The sequence below is a fragment of the Canis aureus genome, chromosome 26 (assembly GCF_053574225.1).
Source record: "Canis aureus isolate CA01 chromosome 26, VMU_Caureus_v.1.0, whole genome shotgun sequence".
Classification (NCBI taxonomy): Eukaryota; Metazoa; Chordata; class Mammalia; order Carnivora; family Canidae; genus Canis; species Canis aureus.
The window spans coordinates 47,049,587-47,066,688 of record NC_135636.1 but is presented as its reverse complement, the minus strand read 5'-3'; the positions used below and the strand labels follow the sequence as shown (position 1 = coordinate 47,066,688).

The window sequence follows — 17,102 nt, the reverse complement described above, 5'->3', positions numbered from 1 at the left end:
TCGCTGGGATTGCAGAGCTCAGCTTGGTCAGGGGCCCCGCGCCCCGCTGGCTTGCAGCTGGGTGATGCGTGCAGGTGGTTCAGACCGTCGCGGATTTACCTCCCGTAGCGCGGCCCGGCGCACTGTTCACCCTGTTCTGGGCGTCCTCGCCCAGCAGGTGGCGCTGCAGGCCCTCCCGAGGCTCCGAGGGCGCCGAGGGCTCCGAGGTGAGGCACCTGCACGGACGCAGGTGTGGGGCGAGTTAGGGCGTGCAAATGGTGCAAATGCAACTACTGAAGTCAACACCCCCGCCCCTCCCCGCCGCAGTCGAGTCCCCACCGTTCAGAGAAATGCTTCCGAGGCTGAGTCTCGAGTTCCCTTTTGTGGGAAACCTGCCTTAGATTCAGAGGTGAGCATGGAAGTAACCTTACCGCTCACTCCTCTGAGTGCTTTTTGGGTTGTCGTTGTGCTTTTTGGGTTGTCGTTGTGCTTTTGTGTCTAAATTTTTTGCTACACCAAATGGATCCACATTTAAGTAACACGAACAGGTAACTGACATCATATCTTCCAGGACAGGTGTGTGAGCACAGCAGGTACAGTTTTCTGGGAGAGGACAGAGGCTTGGACAGACTCCGTGAATGGAGCAGTCCAGCCTGGAGGGGAACCCAGGTGGTCTGGCTCCGGGCCCTTCTTCCTCTAAGTCTCCCAGCTGTTGAGTAATCATCCTGTTTCCCACTTCTCAATTCCCCCTCCCCTCATGGATTCTCCCAGAAGCAAATGGGATATTTATTGGTATAGGGGTGAGGAGGTTGGGGGTGGGGAAGAAACAGGATAAAGAGAAAGGAGATGTTTTCTGAGAAGTGAAAAGTGATCACAGCAGCTGTGTTCATGACTCGGGGACAGATCTTTGGGATCTGTGGGATGGGAGGTCATTCTGGAATCAGGAATGGCAAACCCTCCAGGCCCACAGAGCCAGACCGGGCATAAGTGAGTCAGCAGGGGCAAGGCTTGTGGACAAGGGCACAGCCATACCCATCTAAGGGGCCAGCTGTGTGCTCTAGCACATGTGTGCCCAACATGGCCACATCTATTCAATTCTTTTTTTTTTTTTAAAGATTTTATTTATTTATTCATGAGAGACACACAGAGAGAGGCAGAGACACAGGCAGAGGGAGAAGGAGGCTCCATGCAGGGAGTCTGATGTGGGACTCGGTCCTGGGACTCCAGGATCACACCCTGGGCTGAAGGCAGGTGCTCAACCTCTGAGCCAATCTGGCTTCCTTCTATTCAATTCTTAAGATAAGCTGTGAGGTAAATTGGAAAGGTGGCTACAGATTCGGCCCTGCCCATTTGGAGGTGAAGCATGATTTCCCCTGCTTGGAATCTGGCCGGCCTGTGACTTGCTTTGGCCAGTAGAATGCCACAGAAGTGATGGTGTGTCTGTTTGGAGCCCAGCCTCAAGGGGCCTTGCACATTCCGCTGTTGCTCCTAAAACCTGTGATCACTCTGTGAACAAAACTGGCCTAGCCTGCTGGAAGAAGAGCCCACGTAGGACAGAGTGAGTCATCCCAGCCAAGGCCATCCTGGACCAGCCAGCCCCATCTGAGCTCCAGTGGATCATAAACACAGGAACAAACCCAGCCACAATAGCCAAGCCAGCCCGGACCAGCAGAACCTTCTGGCTGAGCCCAATCCAAATTGCCAAACCCCAGAATCATGAGACGGCAAGTAGTTGCTACACAGAAAATGCTAACTGACCCGAGCCTACTCTCTGCATTTTAAGAATGTAAAATCTCTTGATTTTTCTTATTTAAAAAAATTTTTTTTAATTTATTTTTTATTGGTGTTCAATTTACTAACATACAGAATAACCCCCAGTGCCCGTCACCCATTTCTTATTTAAAAATTTTTAAAAAGATTATTTATTTTAGAAAGGGGGAGAGAGAGAGTGTGCACGCAAGCAGTGGTGAGGAGGTGCAGGGGGAGAAGGAGAGAGAGAATCTCAAGCAGACTCCAAGCTCAGCACGAGTCTGATGTGGGGCTGGATCACAGAGCCCAGAGATCATGACCTGAGCCAAAATCAAGAGTCGGATGCCTAGCCAACTGAGCCACCCAGGCGCCTGTAAAACCTCCTGATTTTTATATGCTGGCAATGAATTAAAAACAAACAAACATATCAAACCAAACCTCTAGAAGTTGAACCAAATATTTCTGAGTTCCAGGTTGGGGCTCCAGGAATCCCCGGTTGGCAAGCCCTGGAATAGAAATAAATCTTGGTTTGCTACCGCAGTAATGTTGCCCGTGTAAATCATAGTGAGTTCATAAATACTACTTGAATGGTAGTGTGGAGGACAATCACTGTGCCAACTCTCCAAGGACACCCATCTCTGTGGCCTCTCCTCTTGGGATAAGGAATTTCAACTTTAGTTTCTGTGGTTTTCTTTGTTCAAGGTTGTCTCTTGGTCCTGTTTAAAAATAGAATCTTTATGCTTCAGTAAGGCACAAAGTCCTAATCTTGTTACCCACTGCAGTGAGCCGGGGCACCAGCAGAGCTTTAGCTTCTGCACATCAATCTGCTTTAATAACTTCAGTGGCGAATAATCAAGGGTATTGACTAGGCGGAGGAAATGAGTATTTTGAATCCGTGTCCCTGAGCAGAGCCAAGTGAGGCAGCGGGAAGGAACCAGACTCTTGCTTCAACTTTAAGATTTTCAAGGCTTCCTAATTGTTTTCCCTGCATTGTCTGTGAGACTTTAAAGATCCATTAAAACAGTCTTGGTCCTAAACACCTGATATAATGAACCAGATATAATTCCCTCAGATTTGCAAACGTGGGGAAGAAAAGAAAAAGCCTCTTTTTCAGGTAGGAATAGCCCTGGAGTCTTTTAGGGGAATTTGTCTCGTAGTTATTCACTGGGGGATCTTTTATGAGGCTGAGAAAGGATTGCGATTGTATATATTTTACATAATGGAGCTCAGCTTGCCATTCTGCCTTCAGACTTGGAGAAAGTCTGGTTCCTTTATGTTCAAATACTTTCAGTGTTAGTCCTGCTTTACAAGCTGCTATCACTTCAGCTAATGGATGAGGGGAGAGGAGACCCCATTCTGTAGAGCATCTTTTCTCTGAGTGTGGATGAGGACTACCAACGTCAGGATCACCTGAGTGGGGGTAGGAGGATGGCTTTCTTTTTAAACTGTGATGTAATTGACATATAACATTGGGTCAATTTGAGATGTGCAGTGCATTGGTTTGATAGGCTGAAATATTGCAATATGATCACTATGGTAGGATTAGGTAACATCTTTATCATGTTACATATTTATCATTGGGTTTGTGTGTTGAGAATGGTTAAGATTTAGTCTGTCAGCAACTTTGAAGTTAATTTTAAATTTTTTAAAAAAGATTTTATTTATTTATTAGAGAGTAGAGTGGGAGACAGAGCATGAGCAGGGGAAGGGGTAGAGAGAGAGAGGGACAAGCAGACTCCCCACTGAGCAGGGAGCCCAATGCAGAACTTGATGCTAGGATCCTGAGATCATGACCCAAGTCCAAGGCAGACGCTTAGCTGAGTCACCCAGGCACCTCACAACTTTGAAGTTTATAATGCAGTATTATTGACTGTAATCCTCGTGTTGTATGTTAGATCTCCAGAACTTATGTATCTACAAGTTGGAAGTTTGCCCCCTTAGACAAATTCCCTAATTTGTCCCCAATTTCCCTACTCTCCAGCCCCCAGTGACCACCATTCTACTCCTATTTTTGCAATCTCAGTTTTTTTTTTTAGATTCCACAAATGAATGAAGTCATACAGTATTTGTCTTTCACTGACTTATCTCACTTAGCAGAATGCCTTCGAGATCTATTCATGTCACAAATGGCAGGTTTCCTTCTTTCTTGTGGTTGGCTGGTATTGTATAATGCCACATCTTCTTTATCCATTCATCCATTTATGGACACTAGGTTTTTTCCACATCTTGGCTGTTATGAATAGTGCTGCAGTGGACATGGGAGTGCATGGGATCCGATTTCAATTCCTTTCAATATATACCCAGAAGTAGCATTGCTGGATCATACAGTAGCTCAATTTTTAATTTTTGAGGGAACTGCCATACTCTTTTCCATAATGGTTGTACCAATTTACGTTCTCACCGATGGTATAGAAGAGGTCTCTTTTCTCTGCATCCTTACCAACATTTGAGATGTCCTGGGGGATGCCTCCTTTAAAAAGCAGATTCCTGAGTCTAGATTAAAGACACTGGTTAAGAATCCCTGCCAATGGCAACCTGGGATCTATGGTTTTAAAAAGCCAGTTAGTTGTTTTTGTTTGTGTGTGTGTGTGTGTGTGTGTGTGTGTGTGTGTGTGTGTGTGTGTGTTTGGCAGTGCATTAAGATGTGGGGAGGGCAGCAGGCAGTGTGGTGCAAAAGTGAGCTCTGGAAAGCCATCCTCTTTGTTAAAATGTTAATGCTTAAAGGTCTCAGTGAGATACTGGCTATAGCCTAGAATATACAGAGAATTGGCTTTGGTTTTGCCACTAGGATGAGGAGATAATTTTGCAGATAATTAAAACCATAGCTTTACTTAGGCTAAAAGGATGATCTCTGGTTTAGAGAGATCCATCTCTTTATCTAACTTGGAATACTGCCATTTGGAACTAGCCATGGACTGTGAAATATGGCTCTTCAACAGGATGGCTGACTCTGTGGTAAACTGCAGTAGTTCTCTATTGCTGCATGACACATTACCCCAACACTTAGTGGCTTAAAACAACAATAAACATATTGTTTACAGTTTCTGTGAGTCAGGAATTCAGAATCAACTGGGTAGTTCTGGCTCAAGACTTTTCATGAGGTTGCTGTCAACATGTGGGCCACCATCATCTGAAGGTTTGATTGAGGCTGGAGGATCCATTTCCAAAATGACTCCCCCGCATGGCAGGCCAGTTGGTACTGACTGTTGCAGTTCCTTCCCACATGGGCCTCCCCATAGAGCAGCCTGAGTGTCCTCACAACATGGCAGCGGGCTTTCCCCAGAGCAAATAATCCCAAGAGAACAAGTAGAAGTTACAATGTTCTTTGTAACCTACCTTTGGTAATCACACAGTATAATTTCTACAATATTCTATTTGACCTATTGGCCAAATAGGTCAACATGATTCATTGTGATGCATTTTGGGATTACACAAAAATGTGAATACTAGGAGGTATCACTGGAGACCATCCTGGAGGCTGGCTACCACATGAACACCATTCACCTTGTCATAACGGTAATAACTTCTATTAGTAGAGGGCTTACAATGTGCTAAACACTGTGCCACAATTTTTTACACACACAATCCTATAACAATATAAATGCTTTTTCTTGGTTTTCAACATTTAGAATGGATTCCTAGGCCAAGCATGAAAAACTTAGCTTTTGTTTTCAGAGGTCAGAAGGAACTGAAAATCAGAACTGTTTAGAAACAGAAAAGCAAAGGTGTTTTGACAAAACATTGTGAAATGAATGGGAGGGATGAGGAGTTGAGAGAGGGGAATGGGAGCTATTGAGTATCTTACAAAGACAGGGGGTCAGGGGATCCTGCAGAAAGTTGATGGAACAAGAAATAGAGAGTTCAGCATATCATCTGCATTTCTGAAGAATCACAAAGGAACTAAAAACTCAGGCTATAAATATCAAAAGTGGAAATGGAGAGGGGAAGTTATGAGCTAACTCCTCTTGCTGGGGGAGGCAATATATGTCACCTAAATCTGGAAACAATGGTATAAACATGCTATTTAGAGCTATAGAGCATTGGGGTTCGTTGGAAATTGGTACTGTGGGCTCAGATGGAATGATTCTGTGGAGGGGGAAGGTGTGGAGGAGGGTTAGACACTTCAGGGACTTCCCAGAGGGAAGCAGGCAATGGTCTCAAACTTGAACTTGCACCACTATGATTTCTTGGGCTTGTTAGAACACAGACTGTTGGGCCCCATGCCCAGAGTTGCTGCTTCAGCCATCCTGAGTTAGTTGTATAAGAGAAAAAACTTGTGTTTCTCCTCTGCCACTCACACAGAACACTTCTGTGATCAGGTGTGTAGCTTTTTTTCTCTCATGGACCAATTCTGACACCAGCTGGATGTCCTATAATTCATTTAAGTTCTGCCCCAGCCTCTTCCTCTGGGGAGCTCTCAATCTGATGGAGAAAGTGGCAAGACAAGCACCGAGGAGATATGAATTTTTAAAACTTAAGAGAATAAAAGGGTGCTGACAGTAGACTGCTATCTCCCTGCTTTTTCTGTTCACATTGAATTTTTATTCAGTATCATGAATACTTTTGAACTAATTTTTCCCCTGTAATTTTATTTCAGAACAGTGGCTTCCTAGAGGTCTCCATGATACCCAGGGAAGTGATATAGAGAACCCAAATGCCACCCATTGTGTGGTGATACTGTCCGTGCAAAATGTTATCCTGGTCTGGAATATATATTGAATGCTGGCTTCTTGTGTCACCCATTTATTTGTTCATTCATTCTTCCATCCACTGAATATGTGCTGGGTATCTTCTATGTGCCAGGCACCGTTCTTGGTGCTAGGGACATTGTAGTGAATAAGAAAGAGAAAATACTGCTCTGTGGGCACTGACATTTTAGCAGGAAGAGAGACTCTAAAAAAAGTAAATACTACAGTATGGAGGATGGAAGATTATAGTACAAGTTGTAGAGGGGAAATAAATCAGTATGAGGGAGTATGAGTGTCAGTGAAGAGAGTGTGACCTAGCATGGATAGCCAAGGAGCCCTGAGATGCCATGGATTGGTGACACTTGAACAGAGACCTGAGTGGAGTATGAGAATGAGCCATGTAGCAACTGCTGGAAAGGCATTTTGTGTGGAGGGAGCAGTAAATACAAAGGCCTGAGGCCAAAATGTTCTGAAATATGTTAAAAAAAAAAAAAAGGTAGATGAGAAGGAAAAAAACATTTTTCAGACCCATCTGTGCTTCCTCAAGCACAGATCTCTGGCTAATCAATCCAGTTTTCCCTTTCCGCATTATCTTTTGAGTTCTTTCAATTAAAAAACATATCATTTCTATCACAATTACTTGTTTAAGAAAAATGAAAACATAAGCCACAATAGCTTTTTAATTAGGATGGAATCTTGTTAAATGGAAGGCATTTTGGTCCTTGATTTGGATACACAAAAATGAGTGTGGTGCTGAATTGGGGTGAGGACTTTTAGGGGGGGTGATATTTCTTTATGTAACAGAAAGAGGGAAATTTGGAGGTGGAAATGAGCCATCAGTGCAGTTAGGAGGAAGGGACGAAGCCTCTGCAGAAGTGAAGTAGACTCTGAAAAATCCACTGTGGTGGGAGGCTGGAGGAATCCAAGGATAAAGATTTTTAAGTCTAAAATTTTCGTTTAATGGTTTTCTCAATTTATTTTAATTCATTTAATTAAAACTTCCTTAGCACTTAGCCAAGCATGGTTCTGACCTGTTCATGATTCTTTTTTGAGATACAAGTCATAACCATAAAATTCACCCTTTTAAAGCATACAATTGAGTGGTTTTAGTATATTCAGAAGATTGTTCAACCATCACTATGATCTATTTTCAGATAATATGTTTTCATCACCCTGAAAAGAAGCCTTATACTCATTAACAGTTGTTCCCCAGATATGCAAAATATCTACTCATTTTAAGATTCATTACAACTCCCTAAGTTAGAGACCATGATTATCCATCTCCTCCTAAGGAGGAACTGGGCTCAGGGTTCATAGGAGCTGGAGCTGGGCTTGAACCCAAGCCATATGGCTTTGGAGGCAGTGACCTTTACCATTGTTCCTCTTTACTTCATAAAAATTAATGTATAACAAGGGAAGGCATTTTTACACATCACGGAAAGGAGATTCAAAATGATCAAGAGCAATTCTAGTCAGAGAATAAAAAACAAGCTTCTGAAATTTAACCATATGTTTTGCTACTCCTCATCCTTGATTTTTAGTGCAGACCTGTTTTACATTACAGTTTTTTATACTAGTCTTTCTGTACTTTTCTCCATCTCTGTAAATGCCACCTTCAACTACCTGGTTTCTCAAGTCAAACTTGGGAGTTGCTTGGATTCCTCCCTTCTCCTCATCCCTCACATCCAGTCTTTCTTTAGGTCTTGTAGACTGTATCTGCAGCCATCCTCAAAGTGGTCACTTCTTTCCATTAGTGCTGCTATCACTTTAATACAAGCCACTTTTCTTCTGGATTCAGCTAACTGCAGTCCGTTAAACGCGCCTGGTCTGTCTTCCGCTTCTACATTTTTGCAAATGCTGTTTACATCTGGAATAATCTTTCTCTTGGGTCCACTTGGCAAGTTCTTTGCTTATTTTCAAGACTGCTCTGAGGTCTTGCTCTGGACATGCTTTTTGGTAGAGGCTGTGGGTGTCCCCCCCATCACGTTGGGTCCAGCTGATTTCAGCACCGCGGTGCTGGACAGTTCACGGCTCATCTCAGCTGTGCAGCTTCGGGTCTTTCTCCAGAGTTAGGTGTGCTGGCAGTGTAATGCCCCCGGGGACCACCCAACTTCATTCTCTTTCAGGAGGAAGATTTTGAGGCATGTTCTATAGAATTCTTCAGTCGACTTTATCAAAATTGAGAACCTCTGTGTTCCAAAGGACACCATCAAGAAAATAAGATAACCTACAAAAATGGGAGAAAATATTTACAAATCGTATATCTGACAAGGAATTGTATCTAGAATATAGTACTCTTTTATAGTATAGTAAAGTACTCTTTTTTTAAAAAAAGATTTTTAAAATTAATTAATTAATTAATTAGAGAGCACACATGCAGGGTGAGGGGCAGAGGGAGAAGCAGACTCCCCACTGAGCAGGGAGCTGGATGCCCGGCTAGATCCCAGGACTCCAAGATCATGACCTGAGCTAAAGGCAGACACTTAACCGATTGAGCCACCCACGTGCCCTTGTAAAGTACTCTTAACAATAAGAAGACAACCTAATTTTGAAAACACGAAAAGATTTGAACAGATGGATCTCTGAAAAAGATGTACTAGTTTACAGTAAGCACATAAAAAGATGTTTAACACCAGAGTTTTTGGGGAATGTAAGCCAAAATGATAATTAGTTACCACTTCACATGTACTAGGATAGCTACAATAAGAAAGATGAACAGTAACTAGAGTTGGCAAGGATATAGAAAAGTTGGAACCCCATGCATATGGAGAGGGAATGTAAAATGGTGTTCCTCAAAAAGTTAAACAGCATTATCCTATGATTCAGCAATTCCACACCTAGATATACACCCAAGAGAATTGAAAAAATATATCCATAGAATAATTCATACATGAATGCTCCTAACAGCATTATTCACAATAGTAAGAAATGGAAATGACCCAAATGTCCATCAGTTAATAACTGGATAAAAAAATATGCTTTATACATATAATTATTTGTCAAAAAACAAAATAACTGCTGGCACATGTTACAACTTAGATGAATCTGTTTTTTTATATGGTTCTTAAAATTTCCCTTTATTTTTTTTCTATTCATTCATTCATTCTGTTTAAATTCAATTTGCCAACATATAGTATAACACCCAGTGCTCATCCCATCAAGTGCCCTCCTTAGTACCTGTCACCCAGTTACCCCATCCCCCACCCACCTCCCCTTCCACAACCCTTTGTTTGTTTCCCAGTTAGATGGATTTTGAAAACACTGGCAGGTGAAAGTAACTGGATACAAAAGGCCAAATATTGAACAATTCCATTTTTATGAAATGTCCAGAATGTGCAACTCTACAGAGATAGAAAGTAGACTAGTGGTTGCCAGGAGCTGGTGGATGGTAACAGCGAGGAGTGACTGCTAATGGGCATGGGGTTTCCTTTTGGGGAATGAGAATGTTCTGGAATGGGGTAGCGCTGATGTCCTTGCACCACTTGGTGAATTTTCTAAAACTGAATAAAAGGGTGAATTTTATAGTATGTAAATTATATCCATTTAAAGAAAGAAGTACTCTTTCTTGCCTTTTCTTCTTTGATCCTTGTTTGTCAGTGTGCTTCATTCTTCTGAACTGCCAAGGTCCCTGTTCATGAGTTCCCAAAGGAGCTGGTGTTGGAGTGGGTACTCTAGCAATAAGTTCAGTTCCTGACCTCTTAGCTTCTTTCTGCAGAGAACAGCCTTACTCCTCTTGCAGCTAAGCTCTAAGACACAGATGTGTTGTGCCTAGCTAGAGAAGAAGTGCCTGGCATCATCTCAAATGAAGGACCCAGGCCACTCTGTTCTCACCATCCCAAATGGTACCCAAGTTTCCTTAGCTAACAAACAATGCATGGCATCTTTTGTGTAGACTCCAAGGTGAGGGGTGGGGGCAAACATGAAGCTTGCTCGTAGTCCATTGCAACTCTGAGCAATTAGGGGCAGGAAAATGATGGCAACCTCAAAATGAGGACATTGCCAAATTGAAACCTCAGATGACTTGGGTAAAATGTAAGGGGCTGCATATTGTAGTAGAAAAGAGATCAGGCTTTAAGGGGCCATAAAGACCTAGGTTCAAGTTCTAGCTTGCCTAAGTAACTTCATTTATTTCTAAGCCTTGGTTTCTTCATTGAGAATAATGCTACTTCCCTCAGGAGTTGGAGGAGGACTGGAGACAGTGAATGGAGCATGCCTGGCACAAAGCTGGTGCTCAGTTAATAGTGGTCAGGCTCGATATGAAATATTTAAGTCACAGTGACCTCGTGGATCTGATCCATTAAATCTTGGGCTTGGAATTGAGTGGAAAGCACAGGAAGAAATTCATATAAATGAAATCCATCCCCTTCATTTTGTAAAGAACTTATTAATAAAAGGGAACTTCCTAACCTGTGAAACTGTGAGGCCTGGGCAACTCAGTGGGGGTTAAATAGGTTTTTTGCAGAAAAATGTCCAAGCCCTCTTAACATTTAAATGGTACAAAGCAGTGCATTTTGTCTCTCAGGCAACCAACAAACTAGATTCCACTTCCAGTTAAAAAAAAAAAAAGTGGATGTTCTTCAGGGATGGCTTGAACTTAATGCACATATATATCAGCAATCACATTTCTCAACCTCAAATCCCAATCAGGCTGTTCAAAATGTAAACAGACTCAGAAAATTGTGATTCTATGGCTACAGTGCAAAAACAGCCTGAGCTGACTATCTTAATCTCAAGAGTGTGTGGAGAAGAAGTGCCTTTATTGCCCTCCCTTCCACTGGCCAAGCCAAGGGGCACTTGGGCCAGGCAGTCCCTAGAATTAGCTCCTGGGCCATGGAGCAAGGTACAGGAGAGAAGGGGCTGGAAGCCGGGGGCAGGCGGCAGACCAAGTAGCTCCAGATGCAAGCACAGTCAGTTGGAAGTCCAAGTCCGCAGAGCAACCAAACATCAAGGAGAAAAATCTAACCCCTTCAGGGCAGGGAACTATACAGGTATTGGCAGAGCGAGGTGAGGTGTGGTGGCAGCTGCTCGGCTGAGTGTTGGCTGGGGTGGATTTCTAGACCTTACATGTCTCTGAAAATGCCTGCTTTCATATCTGCTTTTTTATTGAGATTGCGATTTTTCTGGAGATTGCACCCGAAGAAAATGTTCCATGAATTAGAAACCTATTTTAAAAGTCGGCGTCTCTCGTGCTCTGACCCCTGCAGGCTCCCTTGTCTATAAGCAATAAGTCCCGTTTAAGCAAAGTGCCCATGAATTCCAACTTGCACCTCCTTTCTCTTGTGACTGATTTTTCTTCTGATGTCCTGCTGGGGAGCAGAGTCAGCAGCCCCAATGGAGAAGGCCTGACATTTAAGATGAAAACATGTTTGTTCCTCTTTACCTTTGAAAGAGGGGAGGAAGGGTGGGTGAGGGATGTGGTTTTGGACTCTGTGCCTTCGCCAGATTCTGTGCTGTTCCTTATAGTTCATTAGGAAGGGGACACCAGTTCTTTTATTTATTTATTTTTTATTTTAAAATTATTATTATTTTTTTATAAATTTATTTTTTATTGGTGTCCAAATTGCCAACATATAGAATAACACCCAGTGCTCATCCCATCAAGTGCCCCCCTCAGTGCCCGTCACCCAGTCACCCCCACCCCCCTTCCACCTCCCTTTCCACCACCCCTGGTTCGTTTGGTGACACCAGTTCTGACAGGTGAGTGTGTTTAACAATTCAGATAAGAAACCATCTTGGGGGAATGAGATTCTAAGTATGAGAGGTTTCACAGTGACACTTAGAAAATTCTTTGATATATGCATATTTTCTGTACTGCTTGTTCCTAGATAATATCACATACTCCAAATAAGAGAAACCTTTACTTCGTTTTACTTTTAATTCAGCAGCATTTCTAATGTAAGAAGTATCCTTCCCCCACCTGCCTTTTGTAGTTTGTGGTATGGCTGACGCCTTTTGTTCCAGAAACTTTCATTTTGAGTGTTAAATACTCCAGCTGAGGCTGAAAATTGTTTTTCCCCCAATGTGGGAGAAGACAGTGACACCCCCATGTCAGATTAAATCCAGATGTTACTGTAGCCACACAGCTGGGGACTTGAATTTGGCTTCACAAATGGGCATGGCCCCTGTAGGACCTCAAGGTGACCTGCGGAGTCTCCCTGTCTCCTTCCCTCTATTTCTTCTGAAGCAGAGTCTATCAATTTTATACAGGAAAAGGAATGCAAACCGAGTGTCCTGGCAGATTGTGTCCTTGTTCCAGCAAAAAACTCTGAGCTTCTTCATACTTTTCAGTTTTGTGCTAGATCACATTTCAAAAAAGATTAGGTTCTGCTACACTTAACTCAGTGGTTCTCACTGAGTTAGGAAAGTGATTTTGCACTCCGAGTGGACATTTGAAACTGTCTGGACACATTTGGGGTTGGTACAACCAGCAGGGGTGTATTGACATCTAAAGAGTTTGGGCCGGGGATGCTGCGAGCATCCCACAGGGCACAGGGCAGCCCCCACAACACAGAATGGCCTACTCACAAATCAGCGATGCCCAGATTGAGAAACCCCAGTATAAACGAAAGCCAGTTTTGCCAGCAAACCCGTATGTGTTTGGATTCTACCCAAGTTGAGACCCTTGCTGTGTACATACCTATGAACTCCTGATTTTTTATATTAACATTTTAATTCTTTCAACAGTATTTATCGAATGTCCATCATATACTGGGCACAGTTCTTAGCTCCAAACTTGAGCTTAGATCAAGCATAATCCTGAAGTCTCTGTGCCTTGCTGGTCTTATGACAGGGGGGTGGGGTGGGGTGGGGAAAGGATGGCAGAGAAGCACTCTGCTCAAGTAAGAAGTAGTCTTTCTTTGCTTTTTGCATAGAAGGTCTTCTTGGGCCTGGCACACTGTGGGATGCTGGGGGAGCAGAGATTAAATAGGCAGATGTGATTCCAGCCACCAGGGATGTGTACATTCCAGTGTTGAAGATAGAGGGTGAATAAGTAAATAACCAAGTACATGATCTAAACTCAAGTTCTCATGAGTGTCTAAATGGAAGGAAACGTGTGCAGGGATAAGGTGTGACACGGAGGGACCTACTTTGGATTGAGCATTTAGAGAAGGCTTCTTGGAAGCCCTTTAATAAGAAGAAATGCTATTTCAGCTGGATCTGAAGAAGGAGCCACCCAAGGCAAGAGATGAGAGAAGAGCATTTCTGTCAAGAGGAATAGAAATTTCAAAGGCCCAGAGGTGGGAAGAGATCGGCATGTTCCAGGTACTGAAAGAAGGCTGATGGCACAAGAATGTATTTGATAAGAGGGAGAATGGAGAGGAATAAGCCAGGGAGGTCAGCAGAGGTAAGATCTGCTGGGGCTGGTGGGCATGGTGAGGAATTTTGCCTTGGGATAAACCAAAGACAAACCAAAGATAGTACAGGATATGGATATTCCAGCCCTTGCAGTATATCTGAACTTATAATTTTCCTTGCACCATTTTACCCAGCTGTGTGGCTCCAGGGTCTCAATTTTCATCCTGTTTGTGGTAGCTGCCTTGTAGCTCATGTTCATTATACATTGAGCTCGGTAATTCCAGGGAGGCTGTCTTTCCCCCAGGCTCATCCTCATCAATAGGCCATCCCTCCTCCTCAGCAAACTGGGAACTCGGAGATTCACAGGGCCATCTGGAAATCCCTCCTGCTTCTCAAAGGCATATATTAGTTTTCTATTACTGGGTAACACATTACCATAAGCTCAGTGGTGCTCAGTATCACTCATCATCAAGTAAATACAAATCAAAACCACAGCGAGAGCACCTCACACCTGTTAGGATGGCTGTTACCAAGAAGAGAAGAGATAACAAGTATTGACAAGGATTTGGAAAAAGAGGAACCTTGGTGCACCGCTAGTGAGAATGAGAATTGATACAGACATTATGGAAAACAGCATGGAGGTTCTTCAAAAAATTAAAATTAGGACTCCCAGATGATCCAGCTATTCGACTTCTGGGTATTTATGGAAAGGAAATGAAATCAGTGCCTTGAAGAGATATCTCCACTTCCTTGTTCACTGAAGCATTATTCACAATAGCCAAGATATGGAAACAATTTAGGTGTCCATTGATGGTTAAGTGATTAAAGAAAATGTGACATATATTGGAATATTATTCAGCCATAAAGAGAATGAAATCTTGCCACGGGTAACAACATAGATCAATCAGGACATTATGCTAAATGAAGTAAGCCAGACACAGAAAGACTGGGCTGATTTTGTTTGCAATGCAGTATAACCAGCTAAAAAACTTGAGCTTCTCTTAGACTGCCTTGCATCTGGTGGCCATGTGATGCTGGCCTCACCAGTGGGACATAATCAGAGTTCTGCTGGGGACTTCTGGGAAAGTTTTGATTTCCTGACATAGTCTGTACTGGAGACAGATCCCGAGGCACAGATTCTAGTGCAGGTGGTTTATTTGAGAGGTGATCTCTGCAGACACTGGTAGGGGAGTGGGAAGGTGGGACAGGGAAGAGAAGACTGTCCATACAGGGTGTGTCATCAAGCATGTTACCACTGCGGGCCACATTGGGAGTTAGTGTAGAGTGCCCCCCTCAGAGTTATCCACCCGAGGGGTGAGGGGGCTGGGGTATTAACCAGCTTCTACTGGTTGTGATGGAAGGCTTTTCCCTGGGAGTGTTAATAATCTTAACATTTCCAGCTTGCCTTGTACAGGCTGAGCAGGCTCTAGGGGCCAGAGAAAGGAGTTGCCTGTTGGGCCTTTGGAAGTCAGGGTAGAGAGCACAGAAAGGGTGAGGCAGAGGGGAAGGGGGCAGAGATGGACAACATCTACTCTGTGTGTTGCCTGGAGGCTGACAGGCATCTCTTCCTAGGCTGGGTGCTTGCTGAGCTTTCACATGTGTAGACCACCCTCACCTCCCCATGCTTCCCTGGCCCCCAAATGCTACAGGAGCAGAAGGTGAGCGAGGGCGTGGGAGAGCTTGTCACATGGGCACTTGGCCTTGTAGAATGGTGCCTGTCTCTGGCCTGGAGGGGCCTGAAGGCAGGTGGCAGCCTGAGCAGCTCCAAATAGCAGGGGGCTGAGAAGAGGGTGCAGAAGGTGCAGAGGAAGCTGCCCACATTTGCTGAGCTGGGGGGATTTCAACGCACATTTCCATGGGTCTAGACAGTACTGAGGAAGGTAGCTGTATCTGTGTCCATCCCATTGGGATGTCGGCCAGGGTAAGGGATCCCAGGGGAGTAACCCTAGGGTGAGAGTTGAGGGAGCATCATAAGGTGTAGGCCAGGAAATCATAAGCCCCTTTAGGGAATGATGCCAAATCAATAGCCCTTAATGGGGGCGGGGGGTGAGAGCTTTCTCTCTCTGAACTCTTTCTTTTCCTCCCAGAGCCAGTTTGAGCTTCAGTCTGTTACAATCATCAACCTTGGCTGAGACATCCAGTTTTATTTTTCTCCTGCATCTTTTTTTTTTTTTAAAGATTTTATTTATTTATTCATGGGACACACACACACACACACAGAGGCAGAGGGAGAAGCAGGCTCCATGCAGGGAGCCCGACGTGGGACTTGATGCCAGGTCTCCAGGATCAGGCCCTGGGCTGAAGGCAGGCCATAAACTGCTGAGCCACCCAGGCTGCCCCTCCCACATCTTCTTTAATGAACTTTCTTGTTCATTTTTAAATGTACTTAGTACCATGTGTGCAAATCTGAAAGCATGGGATGTTCTGCTCCCACGAAGGGAAAAAGGAAGGATCGAGTCCCGTCTCTGTTTGCCTTAATGAGTGATTGCTTTAGCAATGTTGCAGACTATGATTCAGTAGTTCTTCACCAGAACTAATTGAAATGAGAATGGATTCTGGCCTTGACATTTTTCCTTTTCCTTTCCTTCCCCCCTCCCCCCTTTTTTTATTTCATTTTGATTTTATAAACTCTCTCTGTTCTGGGTTATTCATGTAAGGTTCCTTTGGAATTGAAACAAACTGCAATTCAGATAAGACATCAGTTCTATTTATTAATAATGGGATGTCTGTTCATTAATAATCAAGCATCAGTCCCTCGTTAACAGACAAGCATTCTGAAAGCTATCTGTACACCTGTCTTTGTTTTTTGGCCTGAGCTAAATGTTGAGTATATGGGTTAGATTACTGTATTGTTTTTTTTTCTTAAGATTTTAATTATTTATTCATGAGAGACAAGAGAGAGAGAGAGAGAGACAGCACTCAGAGACATAGGCAGAGGGAGAAGCAGACTCCCTGTGGGGAGCCTGATGCGGGACTCGATCTCAGGACCCCAGGATCATGCCCTGAGCTGAAGGCAGACGCCCAACCACTGAGCCACCCAGGTATCCCACTGTATCTGTTTTTATTTGTGAGAATAATTTGTGGAATGAACTTGGACTAGTTAAGAGAAGCCAAGAAGTATTTCATGCAATGCATTTCTTATTTATTTATCTATTTATTTATTTATTTATTTATTTATTTATTTATTTATTTATTTTTTAATGCATTTCTTTTTAAAAATTAAAAACAATAGTTCCAGTTCTTGGGAAAGAGGTGGCAATGTTATTATCATACCTGGTGATTTTGTTGAGTGTAAATTGGTACAATCCCTTTGGAGGGCAATTTGAAAAATGCGTTAAGTGTAAAATGACCGTGGACCCTCTTTGGACCCTCAATCCCACATCGGGAGCT

General features: G+C 43.5%; 1 long non-coding RNA gene across 3 annotated transcripts in view; it reads right to left on the bottom strand.

Annotated features, from left to right (window-relative positions):
• Positions 1 to 7,351: 7,351 nt before the first annotated feature.
• The window catches only part of LOC144298558 (uncharacterized), a 49,350-nt gene continuing 39,599 nt past the window's right edge, over positions 7,352 to 17,102 (bottom strand). For all 3 annotated transcript variants that reach the window (XR_013365492.1, XR_013365493.1, XR_013365491.1), the window contains one exon: positions 7,352 to 8,643. This is a non-coding gene — a long non-coding RNA (uncharacterized LOC144298558). The remainder of the gene's footprint in view (positions 8,644 to 17,102) is intronic.